We start from the raw sequence: 18422 nt of genomic DNA on the forward strand, positions 1-18422 counted from the left end.
CCGACATTCATAACAGTTATGTCTAGTGCAATTACCTTCGTCAACGCAAAACCACCTTTCACTTGCCTATGATCCCCTTTGCTAAAAATATCCTTGTGTGCCACACATGTCAAATGCAAATGCTCTTGTTAACCTGTGATCCCATTACAAATGACTAGCTCCTGCCTATGATCTTGTTGCAAATCTGCGACAAAGGGTATTGTTTTCGCTAGCCTATGAACCCGAATGCATATGACTAGTTCTTGCCATCTCAAAGAAATCGTAACTGCCTTCACTAGCCTGTGTTCCCTTACTTGCCAAACATCCATGCGTGTCATTTGTACCAAACAAAAATGCATTTGTTAGAGCACATTGCAAATGACTAGCTCTTGCCTATGATCCTATTGCAAATTTGTGACAAATGATACTATTTGCACTAGCCGATGATCCTTATTGCCAATGACCAGATTCTTACCATCTATCAGAAACTCTAAATGGCCTCTCACTAACCTGTGATCCCGTATTGTTAAATTATCCTTGTGTGCCACCTCCAACAATGCAAAATGATTCTATGTTAGCCTATGCACCTTGATTCACCACCCACGGTAATGCATAACAACACTATACTATTCAGTATGACCTTACTACGCAACAGACTGCCTTGACCTATAGCAGCATACCTAACATGCTCAAATTTCACCTCCCACTATAATCCATTTAGTCAGAGTTTGTCAAGTCATGCACACACATACCTCCATTACGGTGAGCATTCTGTTTGCAGTTAGTACCCTCTACATGTTTACTATGCTTCTACTCGGGATAGACACCACTGCTAACGCCGAAAAGCACAATATCCAGCAGCCGTTTAATGTTTGGCACTATAGGCCTAGCAAACCTAATCGCTCCTTAATGATGTCCATGATATTACCACCATCTGATATATCACCAACCAAATTCTTGCTGTCCTTACAGTTAGAGGCAACTAAGCACAATGCCCTTGCAAGTACATTAGCAAGCAACAGTGACGCGCTCACACCACTCCAATGGATTCAGCTATATGCCTCTAGACCTACCCCTAATCAACCATGCCCTACAGAAATCAGGAACCATAGGTTAGGATCTAGACTCAAGAAAGTGTATCTAACACCAACTAGCCAGAGAAGTAGAATGAATAAAAATACCTTATCCATGAGGAGGAAAAAGATCAAACTGGGCTATGGCTCAGATAAAAATGATCTTACCTCACCAATAAGCACTACCTTACCTATAAGTAATCCTGATAGTAACACCCCACATATCGGGGAGCACTCATAAGTGCAAGATCATTGTCGGCACATGCGCTTGACATTGCCAACCTCATAATTGTGAATGGACTAGATTTCCTAGCAATAACTGATAGCTGACTCCACGATGCTACAGGACCAGCTCTCTGACTAGCTATACCAGAGAATTATACCATCCTCAGACTTGATAGAGAATCTGCCAGAGGAGGTAGTGTCACTGTGATTGCTAAGACTCAACTTGGATTAAGGGCTTTACCCACTCAACAATTCCCTTCAGGAGAACTCCTGTCATTTAAATTACCACTTACTGCATCACAAACAATAACACTCCACCTTATATACAGACCCCCAGGCCCACCCTCTACCTTTGATGAAGATATTACTCAACTCCTCACACCAAATACCAAACCAGGATCCCAAATCATGCTACTAAGCGACATTGAGTTAGTCCTCCATGGCATAAACGATGGCAACGCCTTAGCATTAGCCAACCCGATCTCTGTATTAGGTTTCATTCATCGCATCACCACGTCTACCCACAGTAAAGGGAGAACCCTAGACTGGATTGCAGACCTCAATTGCGCTACTAACATCTTATATAATGTACCTTGCGGATGGCCTGACCACCACATCATCTCATTCACTATACGAGACCGTATTAGACTGAACCATTGTGACTCAGCTGCACCATCGTCTCTCACCAGAAATAACCACAATATTATGACTACCCTTATTACAACCTATTATCAACTACTCCAACCTCAATACAGATCCCTCATCGCTAGTGGAGCTTTACAACCAAACTCTTCACTTAGCTATCGACACAATCGCGTCACTCAAAATGCACAAAGCTAAACCACATGTTCACCTTAATTCTTGGTTCACTCCTAACCTCAAAACCCTCTGCAACACTAAAAGAAGTGCCGAAATGCTATAGAAAAAAAAAAAACCTCAGTAGCTAACAAAGAAACATTATTGAAAGCTTCTATTAGTTATAAAATTGCCATTCACCAGACCAGAAGCGACATCTACAATGACAGGATCAACGAAGAGAAATCTGGAACAAAAGAACTATTTAACATTCTTAAAGAACTTGAATCACCCATATCTCCACCAAAAACTTGCACCAAAGACGTAACTTGGTGCACATATATACAAAAAGCACTGCTTGACAAAATAGCAATGCTACAAGCAAAAATAGAATACACCCCGGATTCACAGTTATCGAAGTCCCAGGTTACTTCATCTAATCCTTGTAACACATTTACTTTCTCCCCTCTAACTAAAATGAATGTAGAGGCCATAATAATTGGCCTCAAACCATCCAGATGTCAGGGGGACATCTGTCCTGCAAAGATTATCAAAGAGGCCACGAGTGACCTTGTACCATTCATCACAACCTTAATAAACACTTCCTTTGATACTAGCACAGTCCCAACTAACCTGAAAGATGACTGGGTCCTCCCAGTATTGAAAAGACCTAACCTTGATCCTAATATTCCCACAAATGATAGGCCGATAACCACAGTACTGGTCCTACTGAAAATCTTAGACATGGCAGCATATCTACAGATACAAGAACACCTTGAAACTAACAACCTCTTGGGCCCGCAACAATCAGGCTTTAGACCAAGACAGGAACCGAAACAGTTCTGATAGATCTAAAAACACAGATGGATGACATAAAAGATAAAGGCAATTTAGCACTTATCCTGCTACTAGACCTTTCAGCCGCCTTTGATTTAGTCAACCATCAAGTCTCGTGTAACCATCTAACCTCAGCCGATGATTTCTCAGTCAAAGCCACTGCCTGGATCCAATTGTTCCGGGACAACAGAACTATGAGAGTGTTTGCTCCAACTGCATCGGCTGAGCCTGCACAGGTCACATGTGGAGTACCTCAGGGCTTGTGTGTATCCCCAATGCTCTACAATATTTTGACTAATCCCCTCTTCGTCAATCTGGATCATTTGGGTGTCACCTACACTAATTATGCAAATGACACCCAAATCCCTATCCCCATCACCAGTGACTATGACACTAACACTAAACCGCTTAAAAATATCTACTCAATCATTCAAGCATGGATGGCCACACATGGCCTGTGTCTTAATGATGACACGACAGAGCTTCTCCTCATTGGATCTCAGACTAGACTAAATAAACTTGACAGGAAGTTCAAGACACTCAACATAGATGGCATTAACATAAATGTCTCTAAGGAAGTGAAAACACTTGGAATCCATCTTGACTCCTCACTGACTATGACAAAACAAGTCAACGCTACAGCTTCAGCCACTGCCTATAACTGTAGGCTAATTAATGCCTGTAAACTTTTCCTGACAACAGCTAGTTGCCTCTCTCTAGCCAGAGCACTATAAATTAGATTATTGTAATGCTCTCTACCTAGGGAGTAATAAACAAAACCTAAATAAACTGTAAATACTCCAAAATAATGCACTTAGAATTGCCGTTACTATCCCAAGAACACACCACATATCAGCAACAAGACGCAATGCTCATTAGGTATCTGTCAATGAAAGAATTGCCTTCAAAACTTTAGCTCTCACTCACAAATGTCTTTGCAACTCAGCACCCAAATACCTGGCCTGCAAATTCACTAGAAACCCATCAGAACGACCCACTAGATCTCTACTTCAACACTGCCTTAAGGTCCCCAGATTCAAGCTCCAAAAAGCAGGCGGCAGCAGCTTCCCTGTTCTAGCGGGTAAACTCTGGAACTCTATACCAGTACCCCTCAGAAAAAATGCAAAAACCTGGCTCCTCAATCAGGAGGCACCATAAGCTCCTGTTCTCTATGTTAACCTGTATATAACTATTTATGTCTATGATGCATTTGTAAAAATGTTATGGACTGTCTTCTACCTGTCTGTAATGTAAATCAATGTGTAACTTCATCCAATGCGCTCAGATACCTAAGGGATAGGTGCGCTCTATAAATAAATACATGAATTCTTTAAACTAATGGCCAGGAGTTGGGTGCTCAACTATAGGGCTTATCAATTGGTCATAGGAACAATGAAGAGAAGATCTTAAGGCCGATATTTTAAGTTATGTTTGCATACATTATGGCACATTTAGCCATGGAAACACTTTCTATGAACTTTATAGAAGGTCAAGCAGTATTTGCTACCCCATTAGCGGACATTACTGACTTTTGTGAGCACCGAATATAGGGAACTCACATGCCCAAAGGTTTTATGGAGAAGCCCCACTTTTTTATTAGTTTTAGACTTAACTTTTTGGCCCTTTAGTTATTTATTCATCCTAACCCTGTTTTATAATGTCCTTAAATAAATCTGTCTAACGACTCTGACCCCTGTCATCTATATCACTTTTTGCCATTCTAGAGAGGCCACTCTGACAAATTTATCTAGGCAACTATGATGAATCGGATGATGTCATCACTCCTTTCCCAGGGATAACTTCTGCTCATGTCGCCAGGGGATGGCAGCTGCTACTTGATCCTGACCCTGGGGGGGGGTTACTTGAGGGAGGATCACATGATGCAAGATAACCCTCGGAGGGGTGATACATCATCAGATGGGACATGGCATCTCCCTTTCCCTTTTAGGGAGACCCCCTCCATTCTGCAGGCTTTGATGGCATATTGTGCCGATTCCCCTCAACCATTCATAAGACCTACTGGTGACACCTTCCAATACTTTACACATAAAACACTAACAATTGCCTACAACTCCCATACATCTAGAAATACTGAGACAAAGAGGCTGGATTGAGTAATGCAGATCATCAGGAATGAGAAGCACCATAAACGCTCTAGTGGTTTTGAGCGTATGATAGTTGCCAGGACATTTGAAAGCTTGTCCCAGCATGAAGTGTAAGAATGCTACCTGAGAAAGCCGAGCCCTCTCAATGTTGACTGAGGGACTGTAAGGACATCAAAAGGACTGTGGAGTTGACAGGCTATGAAGAAAGGCAAGAGACAGAGGACTGCAGAGGCCGGTTCACTGTGCAGTGAATACAAGAGGGAAGAAAGAAGAAACATCCTAGCAGACACAAACCCGGGAACAGCCTCACCACAGTGTTTCAGCAGCAGGCAGACTTTGCAACATTTGGTCACCCCAAATGTTCCCATATGTGGATGGGGCAAAGCTTTTCTTCCTTCCTTATCTTCACCCCAATGACAGGAGACTTTGGGCAGAGTGATACTCCAATAAGAGATCAGTGAAATCCTGCTTCCTCTTGACTCCAAATATGATTAAACTAAAGGGAGAGGCTCGCCCATTTATAAAGTCATTTTGCCATAGGAGATTGGTCAATTTCAAGCATTTTGTAAGGGGCCAGCTGTTGTAATTTGAGATGTTGCCTTCTGATGTCAGCAACCAGAGTGCCTCATCTGCAGGAAGTTGGGAGGAGTGATAGGAAGGAAATGTATCCTAGTTATTTGGGAAATGGTGAAGTCCTTCTCTTGGATGAGAGAACTCTTCTGGGCTAATCTATACTATTCCTGTGACTAACCTCCGGGGAACCACTGGTCCAGGGATGAATATTGGTTTCTAAAACATCAACAGCCCCACACCTCTAGTACACCAGAAGCGATCTGAACAGATTGGAAACACAAGCAAATAATACACTTCTTTGTCCAATTTTGGGGACGTGGACGGAATGGCAGTCTTCTCTCTGAAAGGTCGTGGATCATTGGTTATTTGCAACACAGTGAAAATACAATTATTACCCAATGATAAAAGGGACTTTCCAGTCATGGGTATATACAAATATCTACTGTATTCAGAACAGACGTTTCTAGCACAGTACAAAATGCAACCCATCTTGTAAATTAATGCAGAGGACAGATTGTGTTGAAGAAGGAAAGGGGATGCACTCTGGATACTGACAGGAGGGTAGTCTGTATATGAATTAATTGCAATAGTTCAAGGATACGTGCTTTCAACACAAAGGAGCAGTGGGTTGTAAAATGTCACTAGGTGCCTTCGGAGAAGGACCAGGGGGACAGAAACACAATGTACCTTGTGCTGTAGGAGTTCTTGGTGCTCAACAGATCGAGTTGGTTCCAGGGCGCTTTTCAGCTTCTGCGACAGAGTTCAACATGGGAGATAGCTGAGGGTATCAGGTGACATGCAGTTCAATGAACGAAGCTGGACGGACAGCTGCAGGCTGGTCTACACAGCAGCTTGGGCTCAGGAATCCTCTTCTCAGTGCTGGTCACGGCATCTCGGACGACTTTAGCGACTGCGGCGCAACAACAGTCAGCGGTGCAGTCCGTTGCAGCTTGAGGGGCTCAACTGTCTCGAAAATGTTCTTTTAGGTGGACGTCAGTAGATGATTGTCGAGGCACTCCTCCTAGCTTCTTCATTGGGCTAGTGTTGTCCTTTTAAGGTGGGCGGCCCAAAGCTGAGGACAGTGTTGCAGGCAGCTGCATTGTCCTTGGTTCAGAGACTCTCTGGCACTTCCCACTTAGGAAGCTTGCTGCCTTGCTGCAGAGCATAGCAAGGCACTCTGTGCTTGTGGGATGTTTTTACCCATGCATACAAGCCCTACCATAAAACTGTGCAGTACTGGCATGGAAAACATCATGATGGCCAGAACTCCCCAGAGAGTGCACAGGGAAAACATGAAGAATAGGCTGCCACCCATTTTCGCCTATGTTGTGAGCACAGGAGGGCACAGCCTAAAACCACCATTGGGCTACACACACAGTAGCCTGAAACCATTGGGAATGGCAATGCTGATTGCAAAAAAAAAAAAAGCAACTCAGAACTGTGGGGAGTTCATTTTCTTAATCCCAAAAATGGTTGCATTACCAGTACTCACCACTATCAGAAAGCCGGCGTTTTAAAACCACCAGACTTTTGTGTAAAACTGAACAAATGAAACAAAACCAGACCAAGGAAAGACTTGCTAAGAGGTGGATACAATGTAAACTATATTCTGAAATGACTTGAAAGGAGTAATTATTTAATGTATAGGTAAAAATTGTCAGTTTGATTTGAATGTAGAAAACTGGGAACAAAAAGTGACATTTAGCTGAAACCTGGCTTAGTGAAACTGGATTCTGCCTGACAACTACCCCCGACAGGAGAAACCTGTTCAGCCACTCTTCCCAGGCCTAGCTGCATCCTGCTGCCCCTTGCCAAAAGGAGTTGTCACCTCTCTGATTAGATTAGGGGTGGAGCACCTGGGAACTGGAAGGAACAGAACAATGCAACTCCCTTGACTCAGGCAAATGTTATATTGGGGGCGTCGTAAAGTGGCTTCCTCTTAGGGGAAACTGGGAGGGGCAGTGCCTCTGCTAGCAGCTGAGCTTGGGGGAAGTGGATAAACCAGTTATTCCACCCTGTGATGTGGGAAGCCACACCCCTTTTTTACCAGGGCATAAAAAGATAGATAACTCATAGTGCGGACTTGTCAGAATTATATAAGTAATGTCATTATTTATGTGATTTTTCTGTGAACATTTTGAGAGGCGTTAGGACCCTGTGATGTATTCTGGGGGGTTGCTAGCGGAAAATAGGGTCTCACTCCAAATGTCTGCATGTTAAAAATCTGAAACTTCATCAATTAATGTCCATACTCCTTGCGCACATGTGTGTAATTTTGGGTAAATGTCCGATATTGCAAAACCAGTTAAAAAGCGCAAAATGTTGTCATTTTTGAATGCAAGCCCCCAGGAAGATCAGAGGCGGACAAGCATGGACCATAAGGAATATATAATGTGCACATTTAATTTCAACAAATTGTATATCTGGGAAAGATGTATTTGAATCAAATATAGATTTGTGGGCAAACTGACCAGGGGAGGATCCTCTGACCCATAAACAGACCTCATCATGATGACAATCCATTTCCTTCCCCCAATCATGGGAGAGGGGAGAATTGGGCCAATGACAAGTAGAGAGGGGCAGGCTTAGCTAGGCCCAGGCACACACCCATTTTCAAAACACATAAAAAGAGACTGCTGGGACAGGTAGAGACATTCAATTCCATTTGCTGCGGAGCATGCTGACCGACGACTTCACATCCAGAGATCCAGACTTCAAATCCATCAATCTCCAAAGACCAGAACTTTACTTCAGAACTTAAAGCAAGGGCCTAAACCCACAAACTGAGAACTCTTCTCAGCAGGCCTCAGCATCCTTAAGATCATTTGCAAACTATTCCACAGCCGGGCGAGCTGTTGAATTCTTTTGCCAAGAACAATTGCCAGAGACCAGACCCGAGATCCAGAGTGACCCAGACCGCTGTGAGCAGAACCAGAGAGCTGACCGATCACTGTGAAGTGCGAGACAAGAACTGGAGTCCAGTCCAAAACCTGACCAGATCCGTGGCGAGGCCTATTTCAAATTTATATTGTGAGTACCTAGCAGAACTGTGCAGAACCAATCTCGTAGTTAAAATCATCTAATCCAAACTATTTTAACCTAAGTAGAACAGCCTCCTAGAAATAGTTGCATCTGTCATTTGTAAAGCTGCACATCTGTCACCTGTCAATTCTGCAGCTGCAAGCTGTCACCTGTCATTTTGAGTTTACTTTAAATCTGAAAAACGACCTTTATTTAATCGTCCGTATCTCTGGAACCGTTTGGGCTAGGATACTTTTGCCGCAATCACGATTCACGCACTCGCGAATTTACAGCGATTTGCGATTTTGGCTCAATTTCTGCACTTGTCAAAATAGCAGCTCCATCCTTTCCTTTGTTAAAATCCGTTTGCAACTTGGTAATAACTCATAGAGCATTGCTAAAGTGAGCCTGAACTAATACCAACACGCATCTCCCGCTCACCCTGAATCTCTAGAGGGAATTAAAATCAGTTGGCACATTTTCCCATCCATTGCCATCACATTTAAAAGCATTTTGGGCCTGTGTTTCAAACTCCTACCTGTTTCCTCTAAGCTTGCTGGGGGGGAACTGAATTTCGTATTGTATTTGATTGCATTCCTGAGAACTGTGTGCTCCTCTTTCCATCTCCTTCCATTTCTTACATTGCATAGGGGAGGGGGGTGAATTGCCAGAAAAAAAGTGATTATCTTATCTTTTGCTAAAATCATATCAAGTATTTCTGTACTGCATTTTATTCCTCATTGCTTTTCCCTTGAAATCATAAAAGTATTTTTGCTACTTTATCCATCCTAGACTAACTCCTCATTGATTGTAAAGAAGTGTGCTAGTGCCAGATTACCCATTGTTGATCAACATCATATGTCTAAGTGTACTATCAGATATTAATTTATTATAAAGTGTGATATATATATATTGTTTAATTTTTCAAATAAACCTTTTAATTTGCAAAAGAAACCTACTTTTTGGCTCAGTGGGGTCAGGGGGATTCTAAGAGGAGGGTGTTATACAAGGGTTGTCATCCAGAGTACTGAACTGATTATAAAAATACATCAATAAGGGTTTACCAGACTAGGCATTGACTTAGCTGTAGTGTTGATTGAATATCGCTTACATGTGCTGGCTGGGTACCGTTCCTGGATCTACGGAGGGTTTTCTGGGTTCGGTATCTCACTCTGCTCTCCTGGAGATGTTTAGGGGAGGGATCTTGTATCCCTCTTTGGAGGTCCTGGCCTTCCTTCACTGGAGGAAGATGTAAAGCAGACTGTACCTTCAGCCAGGGTCCAATGATGAGTTATTTTTGCTCCTTCTTGCAAAGTCTTCAGATGATCTGTCAAAAGAGGGGCTCAGCCTTATTTTAAAGTCAAATAGGCCACAGTGATTGCTGTTTGTTTGTTTGTTTGTATGTATGTATGTTTGTTTGTTTGTTTGTTTGTTTGTTTGTAACGCGTGCCAGACCCGAAGGTATCAGGGTGCGAGAACAAGAATACTTTAAGCTTACAAGTTGCATTTACAGGATTACATAGTCACTTAGTTACTCACATAGTTACAAAGTACAATTTAAGGTGAATACAGCAAGAAATACATATTTACAAGTACAAGTGTACAGTGGAAAAGCAGTGTCTAAATTGGTTGTGAATCAAGTGATTGATATAGGTAGAGCTTATCGGTCGTTTTCATTGAGCCACTTGATAATGTTAAATCTAAATTGTGAGTAAGACTGGTCGGTCCTTAGTGTAGTCGGGAGGGAGTTCCATAATTGGGCCGCTTTGACAGGGAAGCTATTCCCTCCAGTTGTAGTCATTTTGAACGGTGGGACTGATAGGCAGTTGGTATAGGCTTCTCTGGTAGGTCTAGATGTGACTCTTCTTTTGAACCTTTCTGTCAAGTAACTTGGTGCTAGGCTATTGAGGCATTTGAATGTTAATGAGGCCGTTTTAAGCTTACTTTTGTCAGCAGTTGAAAGCAAGTTGGATTGTCATCTAATTGTAGATATGTGTTCCCTTTTGGGGATTGCTAAGGCTGCCCTGAGGGCATTGTTTTGCGAAATTTGGATTTTCTGAATGATGTGTTTGTTGGAACCCAGGTAAAGAGCGTTGCAATAATCCAATTTGGATAGCAAAAGTGCTCTTGCCAGTGTGATGCAACTGATAGTGGAAATATATGGCTTTGCTGATCTGATCAACTTGCAAGTGTAAGAGGTGGCGGATGCCATAGCGTTCACTTGCTTAGACAAGGTAAGGCATGAGTCGAGGTAAAAACCTACTGTTTGTACCTCCTTGGCCACTTTAATTGTATGGCCGTCTATGATAAAGGATGCATAGTCTTGGTTCAGTTTCTTAATGTTCGGTGCAGTCCTTAGTATGATGAGCTCCGTTTTGTCATTATTCAGGCAAATACCGTGTTGTCCTATCCATGCCTGGATGATGAGGTATATCCTGTTCACCAAGGCCAAATCCTGTTTATAACCCCCAGAAAGTGGGATGAGAATCTTGGTGTCACCTGTGTAGTTAGTGTAGGTGACACTTAGAAGGTCCAGATCATCAAACAGAGGCTTGGTGAAAATGTTATACATGGTAGGGGAGACGCATGAGCCCTGGGGTACACCACATGTAATGGGAATGGGGTCTGCAGCTGCTGAAGTAGAGAAGACACTCATAGTTCTTTCACTTAAGAATGATTTTATCCAATTTATGGCATGTGGGGAGAAATGCACTGCTGAGACTAGGTGGGTACAAAGCACTTTGTGATCCACCAGGTCAAATGCTGAGAGATCCAAAACGAGAAGCAAGGCATTTTTTCCCTGGTCTCTAAGCTTGTTGACCAGGGTTTTGAGATCAACAAGTGCTGTTTCGGTACCGTGCTGTGGTCTAAAACCCGATTGCCGGGTACCTAGGAGTTGGTGCAGCTCCAGGAATTTTTGGATCTGTAGATAGGCCACTCTATCTAATATGATTAATAAGAATGGCACGGCGGTTATCGACCTGTAGTTTGTAGGTATGGCCAGGTCCAGTGTTTGCTTCTTAAGGAGAGGGAGGACCCATGATTTCCTTGAGATTGCTCGGTATCATGCCTGAGGAGAATAAGGCGTTGATAAGTTTGGAAATAAATGGGAATAAGTCTCTTGCAACGTCTTGTATTATTTGTGCTGAGCAGTTATCACCTTGACAGTTGGAAGGTTTAAGTGATAATATTATTTTCTGGACCTCTAGTATGGAGACTTTTGTTAAAATTAAATCTTTGCTCAGATTTGGAAGTGATTAGTAGTTTGTCACTTTGGGTAGTGGCGGGAGGTATCTTTAGTTTTTTCTTGTCAATTTTGATTTGGAGGGTGGCAATTTTGTCACTGAGGGCCTTCTGGATGTTGGAGCACCAAATTCTGTTTTTGACACAGTTATCAGGTACAGGGATGGGGTTCTCTGGTTCCTTTAGTATTGTGAATAGCTCTTTTGTACCTGATTTAACTTGCATTATTCTTTTGTCAAAACTTTCTTTTTTGGCTCTCCGTATTTCAATTTTGTATTTTGTGGAGGTAATAAGGGCTACTTTATTTGCCTCTGATGGAGCTAACCTCCTAGAGGATTCACACCTACGTTTTTCTATCCTTAGTGATTTGAGGTGTGGGGTGAACCAGGCATTTAGATGTGCTCTGGCCTTGCTGTTTCTCATTTTCAAGGGGGCAATGGTATCCAGGGCATTGGCCATTGCTGAATTGAATTCGTTGACCAGGGATGTAGGATCTAGTGTGTCAGGTAGCAAATTTAGGGTGGGGAGGATCAGTGGTAGTAGCCTGTCTGTAGTTATATTGTTTTTGTTCCTTGTTGACATGGGAGGTGCTAATGTATTGTCTTGAGGTTGTATAGTTTTAGGTTCCATGGAGAAGGCTATGAGAGAAAGATCTGTCCACACTTGTGGGCTAATATAAGTAATGGTTATGTTACATTTGTGGTTAGCTACCCAGTCAAGTGTTCGGCCTTTCTCGTGGGTAGGCTGTGACACTCGTTGGGTGTAACCAAGCTCTGAGAGGACATTGACTAAGTTAGTTGCTTGCTTGTGATCGTTAAAGCCCAGATTCATATCTCCTAGTAGGAGGGCTTGTGAGGAGTTTTTAAAGTTGTCTGATAGGGTCGTACAAAATGTCCTCTTCGAAGAATCCAATAGGGCCTGGTGGCCTATAGATAAGGTTTATATTAATAGTTTTTGAATTGGATGTTAGGAGTTTGACAGTTAGGGACTTGCAAGATTTGGTGTGCAGTGTTGTTTCTACTTTTATTGTTAGGTTAGTTTTAGCAATAAGGGCTATGCCTCCTCCACTGGGGTTAGTTCAATCTTCTCTAAAGATATTGTAATTAGGGGGCACGGCGAGCATCAACCGCTTACTGTAACCAAGTTTCGGTAATAGCTAAGAAGTCATAGTTACCTGTTTGTATAATATCAGCAATTTCTGTGCTATTAATGATCTTGCATTAATAAGTGCTCCTTTAAGGAGGGTGTTTGGTATTGGTAGCGAAGGACTGGTGGGTCTGTTATTTTTGACTGGGCTAGTTCGTGGTTTGCAATATTTGTTTGTTTTGAGGTTAAGGTTGGTATTAGCACTTGTTAAGGAATGGTTTTGTTTGGTAACATCCTTGTGACAGTTCCTACTGACGATAGTAATAACTTGTGATAGTTCCTACTGTTGGCATAAGTAGTATGGTGCCTAGCAGGTGGTTCCTATATTTTAGGTAATCTTGAGCGTAGTTTAGAATTCCTATGTATAAGGTCACATGGGGTGTTAGTTTTAGTCATGTTAGATATGGGTCCCTTTTCAAAAGGCTGTTCAAAGTCTAAAGTGGTCATGGCCAGTTTAGTGTTGCAGTACAGCATTTTTGTAAACATGCCTTGAAGGGGTAGGCTTGTTAACACCCTTAAAGACCAAGGAGTGGTCAGGTAGAGGAGGATGATCAGCATTCTAACCTGGGATCTTGTGGCTACTACTTGGAGCGAGCCACTAGCACTAAATCTCTAGGCAAATCTAACTTGGCAAAGTGTTCATTATTGTAACAATAAGCAGTGCCTTAGCTAGCTGTAAATCAGCTAGAAAGTCTATATGTTGGCAGGGCAGAGTTAGCTTCTTCCATAACAGTACTGGGCCCTTTGTAAGATCAAAGGGCCAGTGGTGTTACAGACATACATTGGCAGACATTAGCATTGACATGTGGTATGCAAGTTTACCGAGCATGGTGTACATATATGCAAGTTGGCAGACATTTCTTACCTGGTCAGCAGGTAGTAAGTTGTTACAGAATTGCGTAAACTAACTGTAATTGTTACTGTTAATGGGAGAGTGCTCTCCTGACTCGTGAATTTAATAGAAGCAGAAAACATTTAACATGTACTCAGTCAGGCATGCAGTAAGCAGTTTGTTATCAATGACTGTAATAGTTGCAATAGCGTGTTTAACTACAAAACAGGGTACACTGAATTGAGGGTAGGTGCAGTGTATATAAATACAATATTAACAGATACAATAGGCTTTTTGTTAGTCTGTATGCGGCATGGTGTGGACTCACCTAAGTGTCCAGGATAACAGGTGTGGAGGCAGGCAGGGTACCGGCGCCTAGCGCCTGTGGCGCTCGGTCAGCTCCATCAGCAGGGAGCCTTCTTTCCAGCTACGTCTACCTTAATGAACCAATCGTGGGTCCCCACCAACAATCTCTTGTATGCGTGAGGTCATAACCAGAGTGCTTTGTAAAAGAAAAGGTAAAGGGGTGAAAACATGTAATACAAAGTCCCACCCATCTTCCTGTCTGTTGTGGATCAAAGGGTCTCTCTGGTTAATGGAGATCTCTGTGGTCCCTGATTTAAGCAGCAGGTTTCCCTTGAGGCTGCGGTTAGACCAGACTTTTTTTCTCCGGCAAACTACATACACGTACATTTTAAATGGGGTCTCCCTGCAGGATGACTACTGTAAACACAGAGTGCCAGACATGACATTTCACTGTCAATCAATACTAAGGGCCGGAGCTGGCATCAGGTTGACACATTGCATATGAAAGGGTATTGTTTCCTGTCTTCTTTGTTGGCCTCTGCAGTCAGGTCCCATGTGGGCCTGTTTGAATTAAACTCTGACTAGTATGTGACTGCTACCAACAGCTACAGGGCTCAACAAAAGGACAGAGTGGATCCATAGAGCATTTGTTAGTTAATTAGGCTGTCCATGGCAGGGGGATGTTTTGTCCCTCCCCCTTCTGAGATGACATGGTGTACTCCTGGCTTTCATATCACAACTAAATATAATAGGGGGGACTGCGCCTGTAGGCTATGTCCACCCAGAGTACACAGGTCTATATGTATGTCATGTGGTAAGAATAGGGAAATGTGTGCAGATAAGCCCCACACATTTTCTGGAGGTTGATCTACCATCATTCAATTTCTTTTAAAAAATGTTTTAAAAAAACAGGCGAGTACACACCCACTGTGCGTATGGTCAAATTCCTCACACTTCCCCTCTGTCTGCCTACAGTCCAAGGGACCACATTCATTATCCCACTATTATGACATGCCTTTTTTGTGGCCAGTGCTTCCTTGGAAGCATCAGCCTTCACCCCCACCCCTTTGAAGCATGCTTTTTCCTCTGGAGAGGGGTTAGACTTCCCAAAATAGAACAAAGTCCATCCTGGACTGGGCTCATCCTCTTTTGTGAGGTAAGCCCTTTGCTCCAGATGGTGTTTCCTAAAAGCCCTAACATCTGCAATAGTTACATGAAAACAATTGATAATATAATGCCATTGGATGGTTTTAGCAGTGTATAGCTCTATTTCTTCATAGGCAACTATATCACATTGCATATAGCTTTGCATTTATATTTGTATGTAACCACCTGCCACCAGGCCAGTATAGCTGTATTTCTTAATTGTCCCATATCAAAGTATACATAGCTTTATATTTAACCAACTATCACCAGACCTGGGTGATACAGTTTTATAGAATTTACATCAGGGGGCCCCACTTTTAAAAGTAACCCAAAGCTGTTAGAATAATTTAGATTATAGCAGTCTGCTGTCAGGTGTGTACATGTGGCTCTGTGGCAGTCTTGCTACTAAACTACATGGCAGATGCTGGTGTGTCAGTAGACAGGTCCCAGTCAAAAGAAGATGTGCATGAGGCATTAAGAAAGTGAGGCCTTTTCAGCAGATGTGTGACATAAGACTGGAACCACAAAGTGCTTGTCAGTCAATGCTATAACTTGAACTGTGTGAATATTAAACCTTTAAGTAAAGGTTAACACTTAGTTGTTTCTCTAATGGAGATGCAGAGGGTGGTTGTGATGATTTGGACCCTATTCCTAGGGTGACCTACAAGGAAATTAAGTACAACAATTTCACAGCAACACTTCGCATACACATTGAATTTAGATTAAAAGAATATTTAATGCAAATGTAAACAGCTGACACGTGTTTCGACTACAAGGTCTTCGTCCAGGCTTGATTGTGTTCTGTTCCCCCACTTGGACCATGACTTTTTCCTAAACAGACCAATTCAGTTCATTTTCTGAGTGGTTGTTTTGTATAAAATGTCCAACTAGCGGTGCTGTACTGCGTTTTGTTCTTATATTTGACCTGTGTTCGCAAATACGGGTTTTTACCACTCTTGTGGTCATCCCAACATATCTCTTTGTACATGGACACTGGATTAGGTACACTACATTGGTGGTATTGCAGTTAGTCAGGGATCTCTGCTCCCATGGTTTTTCCCAGCCAATGTCTATGGATGTGGTACATTTTGTCAATTGGCAGACTGTGCAATTTCCACATGGAGTGTGTCCAGTGACTTTCGGCACACTCCACAGTCTGGTTTGTTCTGTTTCTTTTGACTTTTCCTTGTAGGTGTGCACCAGACCATCCCAATTGTTCTTCCTTCTTTTTATCGCAAATAGGGGATTCTTTAGTTGGTTTTCTCCTGTATTTAGTATATACCAAGCGTTCTTTATCTCTTTATTAACTAACTTTCTTTACAACTGGTGAGTGGCTAAATACTGCCGTTATTATATTCTCTTCCCGATTCTTTCTGCCATGTTGCATCAATGTTACCTCTCTCTGGATATTTCTTACCCTCCTACGGGCATGTTTTATAGTATTTTCTGGATAGTTCTTCTCTCTTATATTGTCTGTGAGTCTTTCTGCTTGTTTGTCATATTCAACCCTCGTTGTGCAATTCCTCCGGTAATGGAGGAACTGCCGAAAGGTAAGTTTTCTTTTAATGACTTTTGGTGAAAGCTATTGTATTCTAGAAGTGAATTTATATCTGTAATCTTCTGGTATACAGTTGTTTCTAAATATGCTCTGTTTCTGCTGATCTTTAAGTCTAGGAAGGTTGCTTCCTTTTTACTGGCTTCATGTGTGAATAGTAAGAATGGATTCAGATCATTAAGCCAGATGATGAACTCTGTGAGCTCAATTTCAGTGCCTTGGAACAACATGAGGACATCGTCAATGTAACGTCGCCAACTTAAGATCTTCTTTGAGAAGGGATTAGTCTGTGGGTATATATGTTTCTCTTCAAAGTTGGCCAGATATAGATTAGCCAATTTAGGGGCAAAAGTAGCTCCCATGGCAGTCCCCGATGTTTGCTCATAATAATTATCCTCTTACAAGAAAAAAATCTTAGTTAATGCAATTTCTGCCAGTTGCATTATAAATGTAGTGGGCATCACTGTTGGTTGTGGGTCTCAATAACTTTCCAAACAGGTACACTCTAAGAGACAGTGGTGCTGAAAAGGGCATTCTATCACATGACAGCTAAATAAGGAAATATAATATTGTTACAGATTTTGGAATTGTGAAGTGAGCCACAGTTTGGGACAAAGGCTCTCAAGAAGGGTAGATCTATATAAAGAGAAGACATGTGAGATGCCCTCCCTGTCGCTCTAATATGTTGTATGAACGAGATAGCATTTGTCATGCGCCGCATTCTCAGCTGGCGCCTTTGGCCCTGTTGCCGCTTACGGGCTTCCTGATTCCCGTCACGCATGACGCTGCGTTCACTAAGCGGTCTAGTCTTTCTCCGCTTGGTTGACCGTAATGTTATTTAGCCACTCCTCTCCCTTGGTTCAGCGAGTTGCAACCTTCCACGGTCAGCTGCTTTTCTTCGCTGCCGCGGTCTTGCTACACGCTGTTACCTCTTGCTCCTCGAGCCTTTCCCTTCGTTTTTCCTTTCCTCTCCTCTCCCGGCTTTTCTCCGGTCCCCGCCTTCAGAACTCTTCCTCCTTTCTCCCTTCTCTCCCTCATTCCCGGCTTTCAGCTTCTCGTGTGTTTTACTATCTTTCCGGTGTTGCTGGAGTTTACGTTTCCCGGCGCTTCCTGTTTGCTGCCTTCTCCCATCTCTCGTCTGTTTTCTACGAGCCCAGCTGCCATCAGGATACCTGCCGGTCCTAGGGTTTTTTTGCCTATTCTGGCTTTTTTTCCCCTTTTTGTCCCTGCTGGGAGGGGGACACGGTCAGGGCGTATTTACACGCCTTGACTGTGGCTTCCTCTTGTGGGAGACACGCTCAGCCTCGAAAAAAAGAAAAGGACTACAAGGCACACCGAGCGCTCAGCCCAGTAGAGGAGGATTCCGACTCCACAGGTGAGGAGGTTGAAGAGATAAAGAGGGGGAATGAAATTGTAATAGAAGCCAGTGCTGACAGCATTGCACACATAAGACTGAAGATACCCCTTTCTTTGTATTTTCCCCTGTAGAACACATGACCAAGAAAGCAAGACCGGTGTGAAATTGGGGAAAACAATCCACTAACCTTTAATGTGGACACATGGGATGAGGATAGTTATGATTCTTA

General features: G+C 42.7%; 1 protein-coding gene across 1 annotated transcript in view; it reads left to right on the forward strand.

Annotated features, from left to right (window-relative positions):
- WHRN (whirlin) overlaps positions 1-18422 on the forward strand; it is a 1326895-nt gene that overhangs the window by 1178209 nt on the left and 130264 nt on the right. The gene's annotated exons all lie outside the window — the stretch shown is intronic.

Source organism: Ambystoma mexicanum, chromosome 8 (assembly GCF_040938575.1).
Source record: "Ambystoma mexicanum isolate Mex_15411 chromosome 8, UKY_AmexF1_1, whole genome shotgun sequence".
Taxonomy (NCBI): Eukaryota; Metazoa; Chordata; class Amphibia; order Caudata; family Ambystomatidae; genus Ambystoma; species Ambystoma mexicanum.